Below are 19148 nucleotides of genomic sequence, written 5' to 3'. Positions count from 1 at the left end.
TCACGACAACTTAGCTTAACTTTTATTAAGGCCCCTTAGTAAGCGTTCAAAGATGGTTTGAAAGGGAGATATGTGAACAAAATATTAGAGGGAGCGCGCTAATATAAAAAAACGATAATAATTAAGCGAAAATGGTGAAAATATTAAATAAAACATGACTCGTTTCAAATAGAGCAAAAATCTCTCGAACAATGATTTAGTTGCAAATAAAGAAACAATGTGAATTTTTTCATGTATATAACATAACAAAACGTGTTTTAAATAATTTTTGGAGCTTAATCTGCGATTTTTTTTATCGAGGGAATGTCATATGAACATAACTTCAAAAATATTTTTTTTTGGAACTTAGAATCTTAAGGCGATGCCATACGTAGTACCTAATGCAAAATTATGGGTTTATGGTTTGAAAATTTGGTCGCCTAGAAATGTTTCAGATGCCTTAATTAAATACTGCGAGTAGAATACATCTTGGCCTTTCAAACGATCGAGTATTTTTTAGATAAGTCTTTTTATAAGCCCAGAAAAAATAATGTATAAGGCCTATGAAAACTGCTGTAATGTTCAAAATCTCCTACTTACGAACCCATTTTCGGTTATGATTTTATTGTATAATGTGGAAAATTGAGTGATTTATAAAATGATCGGAAAAAAATTAAATATTTATGTCTGAACATTCACAAAATAAAATAAAAGGCACTTTTAGGCCATGTTTATTTCTTGCATAAATCAAAACAGGCGGATGGTGTTAAGCGGGAATTTAAACCTTATCGCCATCTACGTAAGGGTTGTTATTGGTAGCGGCTCAATTTAAAATATTACACGACGTAGTGCATCGCCTTAAAGAGTTTACGAGAAACTTGTTATAAATCGGTAGAAATTGGGTATGAGGGAGGTTAATAAATTAATCCAAGAATGGTTTATCGAATTGACAGGATTGCGTAAGGCCTGCAATCCTGTTTTTAACCGGAATTACAAATAATTAGAAAATATTCTTAATAAATAAGCAATTGTCATTTTTCTCCCTGTAGATTTGTAATAATTTAACAATCGAAACATTGAAAAAATTAATGTTTTGAACTCAATGACTGTATTAACACACATTTATCTTCAATTGCGCTACACTCAACAATATGTGGTTGATTTGTAGCGATAAATCGGAGATCAACATCAGCGATGAAGGCTTATTTTTTGCATCAAACGTTGACATAATTAATACAAACATGCAACTAGTCATTATAATCCCGTAATATCCACCAGTAAACGTAACATTGACAGTCAACTTTTAACTTTTCAGTCGTCTAAATGTGATGGGCCGCCATCTTGAAAACATTATTTCATCGTCGTGTCCAATCCTCCAAGTTCTATAATCTTCAGTGGGAACTTTCATATAATTTATTATACATCTTTCATCTTACAATCTACGCACACTAACGTCAGTGCGTAACGCGTAATCATGTCCTAATGTGTGTATTTACGTAGCAGAACTGAATAGATTGTCATAGCATTATATATTTCTCATTCCGACTGTCCGGGAAACGGACAAGAAAAGAGAACGTTCGAAAATGATGAGTGCCTTATACCGAAAATTTAAATAAATTAAAAGTTAAAACAATTCAAAACTAATTTCGGTTGTGACTCTGTCTGTAACTTAACTAAGTTTAAAAATTTTGCTTTGAATTTAAGTTTCACTTTCAAAATTAAAGTGTTTGCTTGATATAATAATTTAAAAAGAAAATTGGAAGTTTATTATCGAAAATTCAGACTATCCCATTGTTGTATTATATTTAGATGAGACACGAAGCGAAAAATATGGTTCCATCTTTTTACCTCTAATTAGTCCAATTTTATCCTTATTTTAGTCCGATTCGTACTTAAAATTATGTTCTGAAGTGGAATCAGTATCAATATTTCCGTAATGTGTCATATATGAAAAAAATATCATGCTTACGGGCACAAAAGCAAGACTTGGATTCAAATTTTGGAAGCAATGATCTCAAGATCTATGTTGCCGAGCTGACTGAATTTGCGGATTCATACTCAGAATTATGTTCTAAAGTAGAATAAGAATCAAAACTTTCCTTAATGTGGCATTTGAGAAAAAAATATTATTCTAACGGACACAAATGCAAGACTTGGGTTCGAATTTTGGAAGCCGTTTTCTCAGGATCTATGGAGCTGAAAGGACTGAAAATTCGGATTCGTACTCAAACATATGTTTTGAAGTGAAATCAGTATCAAATTTTCCGTAATATGGCATTATTGAAGAAAATATCATTCTTACGGGCACAAACAAAAGTCTTGGGTCGAACTTTGGAAGCCGTTATCTCAGGATCTATGGTGCCGAACGGACTGAAATGTCGGATTCATACAAATAATTATATTCTTAAATGAAATCACTAATAAAATCTCCGTAATGTGGCATTTTTGAACAAAAATATCTTTCCTACGGGCATAAATTCAAGACTTGGGTTCGAACTTTGGAAGCCGTTTTCTCAGGATTTATGGTGCCGAATGGACTGAAATGTCGGACTCGTACTCAGAATCATGTTTTGAAAAGGAATCAGTATGAAATTCTCCGTAATGTGGGGTTTGTGAAAAAATTATAATAATAATACTCTAACGCCGAGCTACCGGAAACTACGGAAACAGCTACTCGCGTGATAATAGTGGAACACGTATCTGTGACAATCTCGTGATTTTTCATCGTTATTTTATTCGTTAAAGGCCTGCAATCCCATTTTTATCCGGATTACCAATAATTTGAAGAGATTTCTTAACAAATTAGCAATACCCATTTTTTTCTCCGCGTGGAAATTCAACTGAAATTTTAAATAATAATTTAATTCGTTATCATTTCATTTCAGTAAATCACATTTAAAAAATAAATTTGATAGCTAGAGACCTCCATGGCTTCCTAACTCAACAACCAGACGAGATACAAACGAATTCATACGAGACACGATAATAAATTAATAATTGCAAGAGATGCTTACGAGACTCTAGCTAGAGAAAGTGAACAACTGAATAAAATGAATAACAATCTGGCAGAACGACCGTCACAATAATAAAAATCGCATTAAATAAAAATACAGCGATTATTTAAAATATTTGCATGTTGTAAAGTAAAAACGTATATTTTATTAGACCGGTAGGTGCTAACTTGAGAAATAAAAGTTCCGACGCATTCTTAGTTCAAATTTCGATTTCCCAGAGTGTTCTTAGTTAGAATCTAGATTTTCCAGAGTGTTCTTAGTTCAAATTTCGATTTTCCTGATTGTTCTTAGTTAGAATTTCGATTTTCCAGAGTGTTCTTAGTTCAAATTTCGATATTCCATTAGAAAAGTTCCGGAAGTACCTATTATCATCTAGATTTTAGATTTTCCAGAAGAAAAATTATACAAGTGTTCTAATTTCAATTTTTGTTTGAAGATGACACTTTCGGGGTGGATATTTTCGTTGTGACATAATGTCATAGGCTAATTAGGTATCTAAAAGTAGGTAGTTACCTAACTCAAATGAAGGGAAGTATACATATAATTATATTACATGCATTAATTAATTTGTAGCAATAACTCTGAGATCGAATATCGCATTCCCCGTCTACGGACTCTTCAAGACTCATATTAACTCCCTCCTTTCCTGGAACTGACACTCCACACAGTATCTCCATAAATGATTATTTTCCTTGCGTTATGTAGGTAGGTCTAGGTATACTTTCAACAATCAAATATTTAAATTTAACAAAAAAATTAGATTTTGATGTCCTCAAAAACAAGAAATATTGTTCTGGAAAATTGCTAGAACAATAAATAATAATAATTATAGACCTACCCTACCCATTTAAGATGTTAAGTGGAAGGCCTGCTTCATAAATGGTGTACCTGCCGAGAAAATAAAATGATAGTCTTGCGCGTCTCCACCAGACTGGAACGAGACGATTGCCGTAGGTCTGTTACGAGGTTAGGTTAGATCAATAAAAAGTAAAAACAAAACTAACATACATACATATCTAGTATAATAATATATTCACAGCCCTCCTCACTAGGTTTTCCTGTTCCAAAGCAGACTGTAGATTGTTGCGTTGGTGTTAATTAATAATTTTTATGATTTCCTCATTTTCATATTTGTAGACCTCATCTTCATGTTTGTTGACCTCATCTTCATGTTTGTAGACCCCATCTTCGTGTTTGTTTATTTCCTCATTCTCAAGTTTGTTGGCAGTGTTTGTTGATTTCCTCATCTTCATGTTAGTAGATTTCATCTTAATTATATATTTTCAATAATATTTTAATTCAATTTGTGAAATAAGTTCATTTTTAAAAGGATTTCTGCTGTTCAACTATTATAATTACCACGCAAGACAGCTGTTTCGTCTTCTGAAGGCATTATAAAACTAATAATAAATGATAACAACTGATTTCCCCATCTTCATGTTTGTTGACCTTATCTTATTTGTTGATTTCCTCATATTCATGTTTGTTGACCTCATTTGAATGTTTGTTGATTTCCTCATTTGGTTGGAAGTGTTATGCAAAGAGATTGGAGGAATAAACATCAATTTTGGCACACACTCTTTAAAAATCGTTTCATTTTGTTATACCGACTCCTGATACGCCATTCCCACGTATTTGATGGCTTTGTCTTCCTTGGGCGCCCCCGACTTCTCCATCCATGAATATATTATAAGCCGCTCAATGGTGTAGTTATACCTACACCTAGGTACATCAACTAAGCTTTCTTTCAATAATCCGATAGGCAAGATGGCCGTTGATCGTATCAGTCTTATTTGAAGTAACGCATTAACGAAGAGGCGATTTATAGGTAAATAAATAACCACTGAATAATCATGAGGAGAGTGAAAGACGTCAATCGACATACGTAGGTATCTGCAACATCTGCCTTACCGACTGACCAGAAAGTAAGTACCTGCACGCACAAGAGAAAGGAAAAACAATTATTGTTAAATAAGCAGGTAAATATAATTTTCATCATGGCAACACTAATAATCATAATTATCAAGATGGCCGCGTGCATTTCCGCGCCAAAATGAAACCTTATTCAGAGTAGGTACCTACTTAGCGACAAATGATTTTTTTTTAATTAACCCACGCAGTTGGTGGGTATTCACCTAGATGAAATTTCTTTTCAATTATAATAAATGTTTATTTATTTCGAGTGTTGAGTAACCAAATTGGTGAGTTGTTTGCCATCATGATTGGTGGGTTACGTTTTGCGTATTTTGTAATACTATTTATCAAGTAGATTACGTACTTAGCAAACCGTGGTAGTTAACTAATTAATTACATTTACATCGTATTTATCATAGATCGTAACGACATTTTTAAATCTATTTATGGAACGTTCTTCAAACTTGTGAATTAAAATTTTTTAAAACATAGAAGGGCGAGAAAAACACGGTCTTTCAAATCTAATCTAAATGGTCCTGAATACAGCTAAAGTCATTTAAAGCTTTCGATTGTGAATGATGGTCTCACACCAGGGTGATACTGAGCGTACTGCCGTTGTGGGAATTAATTTTGTTATGCATCATAAAGAAAATTATACACAATATTCCCAAAGCCAGTTCATAAAATTCCATCGAAACTACAATAAACTTCCAATTCATCAATCCATCAATACACCCAAATTCAAAATCCACAACATCCAACAATGAAAATCAATTTTCGAACTCGAAAATGGAACGCCAGCTCGTAAAGGAAGAAAAGAAAGATGACTTCCGTTCGAAATTCAAACGTGCCGATAAAAGGCACTGAAGATACATTTAAAATTTATCAACCCAAATACAGATAAATAAAGCGTAGATACAAATTAACCCACCATATAAAAAAGTATCTTTAATTTTATCACTATACATGATTTCTTTATTTGCAAAACACAAAAATAGTGTATCCCTTTTTATTATAAACCGTGCTACTAGCCTCCGAAAATTTCCGAACTGAACAGGTAAAATTTATCGCTTCGTTTCCAGCAGACAAAAAGCCTCGAGTAAAATTTGAAAACGAGTAAAAATAGTATTGATATATCTGCGATGAAATTTGATTGTTTTGCAAATGGTTTGTGCATTTTTGTGTCGGGGCGTACTAGATTGTTGTTTGTGGGTGGAAAATAATATATTATGCAGCGAAGCGGGAAATGGTAAATTAGCGCGGCAAGGAAGCCAACTGTCAACATAACCTCAAATGATCGGTGTTCCTGCGGCAGCCATCTTGGATCTTTCTTCCCGTAGGTACCGTCTCCCCCTAACATTGAGATGGGAAACTTACCATCCTTGCAGGGTTGCCAACGTAAAAATAAATACAAATTTTCTATGCGGATATGTAAGTAGGTAGGTACCGACTTAATCTAGTGGGAAATCACTTTTAAAAATCAATAATCAATCTTTATGACTAGTAATCGCTTAGATAACCAAGCCTTGCGAAGTGTTTGAAACTGTGGTTAATTGAACATTTTCTTGAGGAAGTGGAAAATATTTGCCGATTTTTTGAGAAATTGAATGAAAAAATAAACTCTGAAAATAGTGATGTGGACAAGAATTTCAAAATTTAAAAGGCAACTTTGGCAATTATTTTCAAATTAATGATAATTATACAAAAAAATATTTGATCTACCTACAAATATAATATGATGAAATAAAAAAATACAATTTAAAAAAATATATATACAAAAAAAATTACAAGCAACAAATTTGTCATTAATAAACGAACTATTTATTACGATACTTGATTAATTTTTAATTAAGATTTCCATAGTAGCTTGGGTAAGATTGTGTTTTTATTAATTATCATTAACGTAAATTAATATGAAAAATGGAAAAATTGCCTATAAAATCGTGAAAAAATAAATTATTTAATGGGCTCTATTTTATAATCTTTTGATTAAAAAATAATTATTCTATTGCTTGGTTGGGTATTTAGACCTCAAATCAAAAGTTTTGTGTCAAAAAGGCCACGGAGTTATACCTCTTAAGGCTTTTGATAGGTTATTAAAACGATTTTGTCTTTTATAAAACACGCTATTTTGTTCGCACGGAAGTTTAGTTTTGGTGAGCCTAAAATTTCAGTAGTAAGTTGCAGCATAGTTTGGTACACTATACAAACAAAATTGCATGCAGTGGCAAAGGAAAAAAAAGTAGGTACTTATGTAAATTTGGCATCCCTACCCCCAAATCCTCTTCCGAGACTTCAGATAAGATCCAAGGATACCATTACACAAGTCAGACTGCCCCACGCAAGTCCCGTCGCCACATTCCGCAGGGGCAGGCAGTGAAGCGAGGAGACGGGAGTAGGTACCATCCAGCCATTACCCCCTACTCCTTCCGCTCCTCGATAGTGTGCTCTGCCCCCCATCGGGAGGAAGAGAGAGGGAAACCGGTTTGGTTCAGGGACAACATCTCAGGCGGATAAGTTGGGTACAACGACTGCCCACATAGTTTAAGAAGCTTTGACGTATGAAGTCTAAACTACAATAAAAGTTTTCGCAATATTATTCGATAAGAAATAATTCAGAAAAGAGCAATGAGACAAATTTATAAGGACGGGTAATTTCATAGAATTTGAATAACTCATCAAATTTCAGTTAGGGAGTTCTGTGAATGTCGTATTCAAGTTCTGTTATTATATCATTATAGGCCAGTTACTTCCACAGAACTTGAAAATTAACTGAGAAATTTAAAGAATTGTTCAAATTCTCCGAAACAACCCGTTGTAAGTGTAATAAATATAAAACAATACAGAAAATGCTCGAGGAATTATAGTGATGATACAAATAATTTTATAAAATGTTTTAATTTTATCTAGGCACAAAGATTTTTAAAAATTACTACCAAGTTGTGCCCTTGCGGTGATTTACTCACGAAAACGGTACGATACAATTTTTTTCTGCGACTTTATGTCCGGGTTAAATCTTCCCCACAGGAAAAACTAAACCCTTCCACACAATTTTCCACAAATGATCATCTAGTCAATCCACATTATGCAAGTGCATTATATAAGCATAATCAATACAAAAACAACACTTCAAATCACCAGAGATCAAATGGGAAAATAATTCACCCACTCAGATATTTTCATATCAGAGGGTTCTATAAATCCTACTGATCCCTCAATATAAATATTTTAAAAATCTTTCGTAATCCTACATGTATTTAAAATGATTGATTTTTGCATTTTTATGTATAAATTCTTTGACAGATCTAATACGCATAAATTTTTAATGAGAGAGCTAGGTATAATGCCAGTAGCCGATATAACGAATGGTAATATTTTTGTTGTCTGAGAATGCCAAATTCTTTTAATTTCATTTCCTAAATCTGTGTATTTTCTTGTTTTTTCAGAATCATTTCCAATCATTAATATTATTAACTTACTTATAATTATTATAAAAACTTACACAGACACACACACACACACAAAACACCGAAAAAAAATTAGACTAAAAAAATCAAAAGCACAACATTAATCATTCAGGCATTCATTATCAAACGTATAGCTTAGTTAATTACTTGGAATAAGCAAATTTAAAGAAAGAAAGATTTAAAAATGATGTAGCTACATAATATATGTTAAAAATATTATAAATAAGCAATACGTACCTACCTATATTAAAACGTAAAAACACATATTCTTGTTAAGATTCTTAACAACTCTTAACAGTTCTTTTATTGTAGTAATTTAAATTTATTTGTTAGAAATACAGGTAAAAAAAAAAAAAGAATTTATTCCAGAAGAAAATAAAAATAAAATAAAATAAAATCCAAATTGTAACGATTTATATGTTAATAATTTTGCCTACACCAAGGAGCCGTAAGAGGTAGGTACCTACTTCGATAAATATAGACGCAGCGCCATTAAGGTGATTTTCCAGAAAAACGGCGCTATACAAATTATCACACTATTAATTTTACACGAAGAAAAAGGCTCTTGTTAAAAAAGTCACAGAATGCGAACTTCCTGATAGAACATTAGTCATTCAGAATATATCGAGAATACGTGTTCTTTTCCTAATAGATATAGTAACGGAATGCTAAAATATAAGTATATCAGTATGAATATTTTTTCCGCCAACCTCATTAAAAAATTCCTTTTTACTGATACTTAGTAAGGAACTTTTTCAATTCATTCGTTAGGCCTGCAGTCCCATTTTTAACAAGAAAACGAATAATTTGACCAGATTTTTAATATATTTATAATATTTCGTTTTCTGCGTGTAAGTTTTAGGTATTAAAACATATAAGATGTACGCCAACCTCCGCTATGATCGGCACGAGAAAACAAGAAAACCCGACTACGTGTGCTAACTCTACAAGTCTTAGCGACCACGTTCTGTTCATCCTCATTACAGATTCACTGCAAGCATCATTCTTTAATCATTTGACCAGATTTTTAATATATTTATAATATTTCGTTTTCTGCGTGTAAGTTTTAGGTATTAAAACATATAAGATGTACGCCAACCTCCGCTATGATCGGCACGAGAAAACAAGAAAACCCGACTACGTGTGCTAACTCTACAAGTCTTAGCGACCACGTTCTGTTCATCCTCATTACAGATTCACTGCAAGCATCATTCTCAAAATTCAAGATGCACGAGTGTGACCAGTGACCACTGCATCGAGTGAAGTCAAACAGTACTCTCACAGACCAAAGTGCCATCTGTAACGTCACATGCCGCAACCAATCTCAAATACACGCACAACGTAATCACCGAATATATTAATCGTAAGAAGTGTGTCATGGCGTGTCCGCGTGCAAGAAGTAACCGTTTGTTTCCGGTGACCTGACCATTGCTACCCTATCAGTTCATCCCCGGAGAGTTGCCCCCGCCCCGTATAGTTAATCCCCCGGACAGTTTATCCACCTGACAGTTATACCCCTGGATAGTTGACCCCTCGGAAAATTGAACACTCGATAGTTGATCCCCGGACAGTTGTTCGCCCGGACAGTTGGTTAGCGCCATCTTGTTGAAAGTAAACGTTGTCCAGATCAATACCATCCAATTTCGGCCATAAAAAATTATTAATCATCTCATCGATAGCGCAATCTATTCACCGTAACTGTTGCTCCAGCCTCATTTTCGAAAAAGTAAGGTCCTATGACTCCGCCGGACCATAAACCGCACTAAACAGTCACACGTTGAGGATAGAGAGGCTTTTCAACAATAATTCTTGGGTTTTCCGAGCCCCAGATGCGACAATTTCGCTTGTTGACGAAGCCACCAAGGTGGAAATGGGCCTCATCACTCAAGATGATTTGCATTTGATTCACTCAAGTGAATTTTAATAATTTCAATGCGTTGTTGAAGCGTTTATCGTTCCATTTTTATTAATGGCGTAGTTTTTAATTGTCAAATGTCAAAAAATGACAGCTTAAAAAGTAACATCTACCGAAATAGCGGGCTATTCAAAATAACACCTCTTATTGGAAATCCTGTATTTTTTCTATCTTATTTATTCTCCCCAAGATAGCTACAATATTCCGAGATTTTTTTTCTCTCTAATGTTATAAAAAAGTCAATATAATGAAGACATAAGAAAAAATTCTTGAGGTTTATTATATTATTGAGCTAAATAGGTCATATGAGACTTCCCTGTAAATAAATACAGCACTACCATCTTTTACTTGCGAAAATCTGAATGATGACATTTGACATAGAAATTTAACGACTCGCATTTTCATAGATAAAATAAACACATTTGCAAGTGATGAAACGACAAACTGGAATAATATAAAGATACACTATTTTCTTGCCAAGCGAATAAAATATATTTTAGTATGCTAGGAGCATTTATTAAGGCGATGCCATACGTAGTAATGCAAAATCATGTATTTTTGGTTTGAAAATTTGGTCGCCTAGAAATGTTTCAGATGCTTTAATTAAATACTACGAGTAAAATACATCTTGGCCTTTGAAATAATCGAGTATTTTTTAGATGAGTATTTTTTAGATAAGTCCTTTTATAAGCCCAGAAATGTAAAGGCCTATGAAAACTGCTTTAAAGTTCAAAATCTCCAACTTACGAACCCATTTTCGGTTATGATTTTATTGTATAGTGTGGAAAATTAAGTTATTTATAAAATGATCGAAAAAAAAATTATGCCTGAATATCCACAAAATAAAATAAAAGCTCTTTTTGGCCATGTTTTTTTCTTGCATAAATCAAAACAGGCGGATGGTGTTAAGCGGGAATTTAAACCTCATCGCCATCTACGTAAGGGTTGTTATTGATAGCGGCTCAATTTAAAGTACCTATTACACGACGTAGTGCATCGCCTTAAGGTGAGCTACTAACTAATCCACGAATGACTTCTAGGTACATTAGAGGTTAACTGGGAATAATAATAGATCACACGTCTAGGTGTTTTCCGTACAGTGCGGGCAATAAACATGGACATGAACATGCCCCGGTCGTAATTTTACCGTTGCGAGATAAGCGAAAAGCAATATGTAGAACTTTGTAAGCACGTCACGTCGGCCGACTCTCATCCTGCCGAACGGAGAAATGAACGTAGCTACTTTTTTTAATGAGGAATGATCGTACATGTTGGTTTGACGCCTTTCTTCTTTCTCTTTAGTATTGTTATCGTGTGACACGTCATGCAACGCGAGAGTTTTAACTGGACATAACAGGGATCTACGACACCCCAAAAAAGAATCTATCAAAATAATATTATACACTGAAGAGTGATTTATTATTAGTTTCAGTTTCATTACTGATAAATGGGCATTTATTAAATTATTGTTACAACATATTGTTAATTTCGTACAATGTAACACAAGTATCTACTTAGAGGTGCTACTGAATGCGATAAGCGATAGATCGGAATCGGTAATTTTAGTTACTTTAGTTAATTTTAGTAATTTTAGCGTTGAGAAAGTTGGCGGTCAGTTGGAGGTCAAAAAGCTGAACCCACTTTTTTCGCGTCTCATCTAAAAATAATCGATCAATGTAATTTGCTACATTATTTAATTCTCCTTACTAGGTGTAACCTGTTCTGAGGTATTTATATTTCCATTAGGTATATAACATATTTTGTTTTAATTTGTTACATTTTAAACATCATTTTAATATATTTCCCTACTTGCTATTTGCTATGCTTGCGCTGTGTTCGAAAAAATCATTATACATTTAAATAAAAACTGATGTCACATTTTGAATTCTAGGCTACAGATAGACGAAAAGATAATGATCTTCTGCCCAAAAAAGAATCCGATATTTGAAAACCCACATTTTGTATACAAATAAACAGTTTTATTTCGAAAATGATTAAATTTCGCACACTTGACCTTTGAAACAGGAAGAAGATCACCGTGTACATGAGATTTCCTAAAACCCACCGCAACCTCTTTAATGCAGAATTTCGATGGGGACTTGACGTTCAAAATAAGAAGAAAATTACTGTCCACATCTGATTGTGAAAAACTCTGTATAATGCCCGGTCAACGCCGGGGACCTAACCTAAGGAAAAAAAGCTAACTTCGGGAACACGCACACGCCCACAATGAACGCCTATCGGTTTATCTTTCAGTGAAGGTACTTAACAATATAAAATAAGATATCAATTAATAACGCTAGTTCTTCACAGCACCTTCAATCGAAATGCTCGTAGAAAAAACACAGCCTTACCTGTCTTCTGTGTTCTAAATGTTGTGAATCCGTTATAGAGAAAAGGAATCTATTGGAGTCTCTGTTTTATTAATAGGTTCCAGGATACAACAAAAAAACTCAATTTTAAAGGGTTAACAATTGTGTGCGGTAACACTGAAATGCCTAAAACAAAAAAAACAAAAAAAAACACCCTGTAACTAGGTATCTCACCTGTTTCATTCCATCTGAGATCCTTCAAGTTTTCAAGGAATGGTTAAAGAGAGCATTCTGGATCGTACCTGAAACAAAGAAAATATAAAAAAATTAAATAAAAAAAGTGCAAAAACCAAAAATTATTCAATCTGATTTTAATTGTAGGCGACTCATTCTGGGGCAAAATAATTTTATTTTATTTTCTTTTTATGAGAATACCGCACAACAGTCCCAACTGCTCTCGACCATCTGGATCCACACGGAATAATTTATTGAGAATCTTTTCAAATTATTGGTAATTCCGGTTAAAAACAGGATTGCAGGAATTAACAGGTTTCCTGATAAAGAGTTCATGAAAATCTGAACATTTTTCATTTCGACATGATATACAGAGTTTTCCAATAAGAGGTGTTATTTTGATATTCAATCGTAAAATATCAATGGTTTCGTTGCTTGTGTGGCACGTAGCGCCGTCTTGTTGAAAGTAAACGTTGTCCAAATCAATACCATCCAATTCCGGCCATAAAAAATCATTAATCATCTCTCGATAGCGCAATCCATTCACCGTAACTGTTTCTCCAGGCTCATTATCAAAAAAGTAAGGTCCAATGACTCCGCCGGACCATAAACCGCACCAAACAGTCACACGTTGAGGATAGAGAGGCTTTTCAACAATAACTCTTGGGTTTTCCGAGCCCCAGATGCGACAATTTTGCTTGTTGACGAAGCCACCGATGTGGAAATGGGCCTCATCACTCAAGATGATTTGCATTTGATTCACTCGAGTGAATTTTAATAATTTCAATGCGTTGTTGAAGCGTGTATCGTTCCATTTTTATTAATGGCGTAGTTTCTACTTGTCAAATGTCAAAAAATGACAGCTTCAAAAGTAACATCTACCGAAATAGCGGGCTATTCAAAATAACACCTCTTATTGGAAAATCCTGTATTACAATTCTCCTTAAATATCAAAAATTTTTGGATTTTCATGTACATCATGATAATATATTCGTAATTTACAGGAAGCCAATTGTTAATTCGTAAGGCCTGCAATCCTGTACCAATAATTTGAAGAGATTCTTAATAATTGGCAATGGTCATTTTTCTACTTGCATTTCTATCTTGGTAATTAAGTCATTTGCGTTACTTGTGTAACAATGAATAAATAATCGGTCAATTTCATTAATAACTTTGATTTTTCTCTACCATCTTCCCATGGCGAACCAAACCCACAAGACTATGTATGACATTCCCAAATGGGGTTGTGAGTCTGAGGGTAGTTACGGAGGGGAATAAGTCGAGGAAAAAAAGAGACGGGAAAGTAACTTGCTATTCAGATTTGATCACCAAACCCTGTAAATAATATTATACAATACAAATTTAAAATATCTCCAGAGTAAAAATAAATTCCGCCAACGGGAATTGAACCCGTGCCTTCTGATGTCCGGTCAGGTGCTTTGATCACAATCAGATTTGATCACCAAACCCTGTAAATAAAAAGTGGGTGTGTCAAGCCTACGCAAGACAGAAGTGAAACTTCTAGTTTCAGCTGATGCTTGGCGTGGCGCAGTTCGCTGGTGTCTGAGAGAGAGGAAAGAAGAGAAGAGAGAGAACGTTCGTGAGCGGCTCCCCCACCTCAACAAGGTTTCACTTCAAAAATGCCACAGCCGAGAATCGAACCTCGCTTAACTGATTGAAAGCCAACCACGCTGAGCACCAACTGTAAGCAAAGCCGCATAAATTGATTATATTATGTAGGTTCTGAAAATATGAGAGCTTGTTATGTTTTATAATGTTACCTACATCACACCCAAAATATAATATATTTTTAAAAATAATGTACAATGTACAGAAATAGAATCCCACACAAGATCGCGTAGTGCGCTCTAGCGAACGGATATTTTATCAGAGGGAGATAGTTTTAATTTTTTTTTCTGTAAATTATTACATATTATCAAAATAAATAAATTAATTAAATAAATGTAATACAATTATCATAATATACGGATTAGATAAAATTTTAATCCAACACAATAACGCAAAGCGCGCTCTAGCGGAGTAATGTTTTATCACAGTGAGATAAGTGTTTTTATTATTTTGCAATATTATTTTCTTTTAAAAAATGTTCTGACCTACTAAAAAATAAGATATTGAATGAAAAAGGCGTTAAAAACAAAAAAATAATGTGCGATGGCCGAGAATCGAACTCGGATCAACTGCTTGGAAGGCAACTATGCTGACCATTACACCACCAACGCCAGTTGTCGGGATGAGCTAAGAAGCATTTATATGTTACTTCAAAACTTTGACTAGATCAAATGAACTTTAATCGGTGGTGGGGGTACCCGCATTTTCGTTTCGGTCATGAGTCGGTTTTACTCCGGTCCTCGAAATTGCATGACGCGCGTAAAGAAGTTTCACTTCAATATTATACAATACAAATTTAAAATATCTCCAGAGTAAAAATAAATTCCGCCAACGGGAATTGAACCCGTGCCTTCTGATGTCCGGTCAGGTGCTCTGTATCCACTGAGCTATGTCGGCTTATTTCCAACCCGCCAAATAATTCAATATGTACTAGTACCTCAATCAACAATTACTGCTTATTATATTTTTTCCACCTGTAAACAACCAACTTTATTTTTGTAGGAAAAGCTTTGTTAGTGCTAAATTTCTCAATAAATGGCATCGAGACATATTATATCTTCATTTATTGGTGAAATATTATTATGTTTTTAATTATATTAAAAAATACGTTAAATTAACGCTTATTTTTAAATTAATGTACTAATCCGAATCTGTGAGACATGGGGTTCCACAAGGAACAGTTATCGGTCCCTTATTGTTCCTAATCTATATCAATGATCTGTGTAATATCAGTATTCCGGGAAAACTATTCTCGTATGCTGATGATACTGCAATCACAGTCGATGGTAAATCTTGGAAAGAAGTCTCTGAAAATGCAAATAAGTGCACATCCATTGTCAAAGAATAAAACCTTGTCTTATAAACATTAGTTTATCATTAAAAAATAATTTTATGTAACTTTCGTTTCTGAATGTTTGTCTTTCAACAGGGCAATACCGAGAGTATCTAATATCTACGACTCGAGCGTTTGTCATTCTTATCATTTAAACGTTAAAATTGAAGCAAACAAAAGATAAACAATGATTAGGTATTACATTTAATAACTCTCATGCCACGAACTAAAATAACTTAACAACAATTTAAGACGTTTAGAATGAGTCGGCCGTCTCGAATCGTGACCGCTGTGTCGATTTATCACAGTTTTTATCTGTTTTCAATGGCAGAATACATCATTTTCATCTATTTTATGGGCGCCCCGCCAAGGGCAGATAGAACTTTATCTGAACACACGGGAATACTTCGTGAAACACGTGTTGTTTTTAAAACAACATCATTTAATAATTCATCATTGTAAGATTTGGATGTGTAAGATTTTTTTCAAAAGTGGCTTCCATGTGGTCACAAAAAATTATCAAAGTTGACTCCAAATATCATGAAAAAAATCTTTTCGGGGCTATATTTTATATTTATCTTTTTGGAATAACTTTATTGAGTAAAACCTCAAATTATAATATGTAATTATTGAAGACAATATTAGCGATTTCTAAACGAAAATCTGAAACAGAAAAATCAGAAAAGGATACGGTCACATCTAGGACTCGAACCCAGGACCCTTGCCTTGCCGGGGCACTGCTCTACCACTGAGCTAATGGGACCCTATCCCCTTCGGTCACTTTTAACTGTATAATACCTACTTCGAATAAGAACTACCAATATTGTCTTCATTTTTTCACCGCACATTTTTTATTGGCAACTTTATGTATGATCGCAAGATTCAATTGGAAATAAATGCAATCTAGACAGCGTCTTTTTAGATAAACCTATCTTATTTTTTATTTTAATGTGCGACATCTATTGACTTTTCTGCAAGTCTAGGATGAATATTTATTTTTATATTTTAAAGCAAAAATCGAAAATCGTACTCACATCCATACTTTCTACATGCCACACCTTTTGATTAAAAAAAGATAAATCAGTTTAATTTGATATTTTAGCCGTAAATCCAAATTTATATTTGTATGGAAAGATCCGCGCAGCCGCTTCTCTGAAGTATCAATGTAATGATTCGATTTCCTAGACACAAGGGGAAAAGTTGGTATTGCTAATTTATTAAAAACATCTCTTCAAATTATTGGAAATCCTATTAAAAACGGCATTGCTGGCCGTTTACTGATATCGGAACACGTGATAATGCACCTGCTTAATAATATACAATGACGAAATGCGGAAATTTTAGTATTTTTATGAACACGTGTTCCGACATCGCCATTACACCTTCGTGTTTTACTGATAGTTTATTATGAAACCTGTCAGTTTTAACCGTGTAGCATTTCAATTTAGCTGAAGTCCTTCAGAGTACCTATTTCTAAATCAGATGGAGACAGTAATTTTCCTCTCGTTTTGAGCGTAAGTGTGTAAAATTTCATCGAGAAGTACCAAATTCAACATTAATGGACGGGAAAAAGTGGTGAGGGTGGATTTTAGAAATACCATGTAGATGCAAAATTTCAACAATCCCGGAATGAAACTGTAGATTTGTATGAAAATCAAATCCACGCATCCCGCTACAAACACTCTTCTTTATACAAATAGAAGGTAGGTATATAGATGTAGAATGCAATTATGAATAATTAAGGGCCTTCCACAAATATTCGACCTAGTCTATTTGTCATAATAACTAGACTAACTTGTCAATTTTAGGTCATTTTTCATATACGATAGGCCTCAATTCTAACAAAGACCTGACAAAAATCAATCTATAATCAATTCACAATGAAAACTGACGATAGATATTTATCTTTTTTTACATTATTTCATCCTCTTGTGTAGATATCGCAGGTAGGTAGGTACCTACCTATCAAGGTTCCACAAAAGCCAAAAGTAAGACGTTGCTTTTTCCATTGTGAAATTTCCTTTTATATTTTCCAGCCAATCAGAGCGCTCCCTCGAATACGGCGGATTTTCAAAAGATTCAAATTAATTATTTTCGGAATATTTTGGCGGTTCCAAGGTGCCAAGTTGCGGCCATTGTACGCATTGTCAAAGGGATCCCTCGCTCCATTGTACGGGAAAGATAGGCCGCAAGAAATAAAGAATAGATAAAAAGCCTGGATAGATGTTTTTGGATGAATGAGTAGATTGGTGTCTATGGTAGATTGGGTGGGTTTTGTCTACGGTTGGTCGGGTGGATGATGAATGGAAGACGACTTCCCGCCCGCGCTTTTCTCCGCCGCCATCTTTGTTTCCGTTCCGAATTCGAATTACCTATATAAAAAAGGGCGCGAATGCGCGCCATGTTGCTATTGTTAAGTTTTCATTTAAAAAAGGAATACCAAATCATTTGATTTCTTCATTAGATAATCATCAATCGAAATTTCCGCTTGTGTATACAGACACATATAACGTCCTTACACACGCTACTTGTCTCATCAACATTCATACATTTTCCCATAAACATATTTATATTCGAATTCTTCACCAGTCTCAAAGCTATACCCGATAACTGATTCGTCCTCGTTTTTCACGCAGCGTTTCTGGAAATCACACATGGACAGTGACTTTTGTTTTGAAGGTCAGGTGTGAATAATTTGACCAGATTTTTAGTAAATTAACAGTTCTTAAGGCGATGCACTACGTCGTGTAATATTTTGAATCGAGCCGATATCAATAAAACACCTTACGTAGATGGCGATAAGGCTTAAATTCCCGCCTAACACCATCCACCTGTTTTGATTTATGCAAGAAAAAAACATGGCCAAAAAGTGCCTTTTATTTTATTTTGTGGATGTTCAGGCCACAAATATTTAAATGTTTTTCGATCATTTTATAAATTACTTAATTTGCAACATTATACAATAAAACCATAACCGAAAATGGGTTCGTAAGTAGAAGATTTTGAACTTTAAAGCAGTTTTCATAGGCCTATACATTATTTTTTTCCGGGCTTATAGGTAAAAAGACTCGATTATTTCAAAGGCCAGGATGTATTCTACTCGCAGTATTTAATTAAAGCATCTGAAACATTTCTAGGCGACCAAATTTTCAAACCAAAAACACATGATTTTAAATTACTACGTAGTGCATCGCCTTAAAAAGCATACAAAACTGGCAACTGCAATAACATTTTTGTCGAGCTAAACGTTGCTTGAAATAACATTCCACGTGTTTGGTGATCAGATCTGAATATGCATGTACCTACTCCCAACCCTCCTCTTCCTTATCTCCTTACCCTCCCAACTCATTC

General features: G+C 34.1%; 1 protein-coding gene and 1 non-coding gene across 2 annotated transcripts in view; both read right to left on the bottom strand.

The window, feature by feature from the left end:
* Window positions 1–19148, bottom strand: part of peb (zinc finger protein pebbled) — a 177291-nt gene that overhangs the window by 124201 nt on the left and 33942 nt on the right. The window lies entirely within an intron of this gene.
* Window positions 15004–15075, bottom strand: TRNAG-UCC (transfer RNA glycine (anticodon UCC)). The gene has a single exon. It is a non-coding gene; the product is annotated as a tRNA-Gly (tRNA).

The sequence above is a fragment of the Hesperophylax consimilis genome, chromosome 28, assembly GCF_061612785.1.
Source record: "Hesperophylax consimilis isolate HC1 chromosome 28, BYU_Hcon_1.0, whole genome shotgun sequence".
Taxonomy (NCBI): Eukaryota; Metazoa; Arthropoda; class Insecta; order Trichoptera; family Limnephilidae; genus Hesperophylax; species Hesperophylax consimilis.
This window is presented reverse-complemented; position numbering and strand designations above follow the sequence as displayed.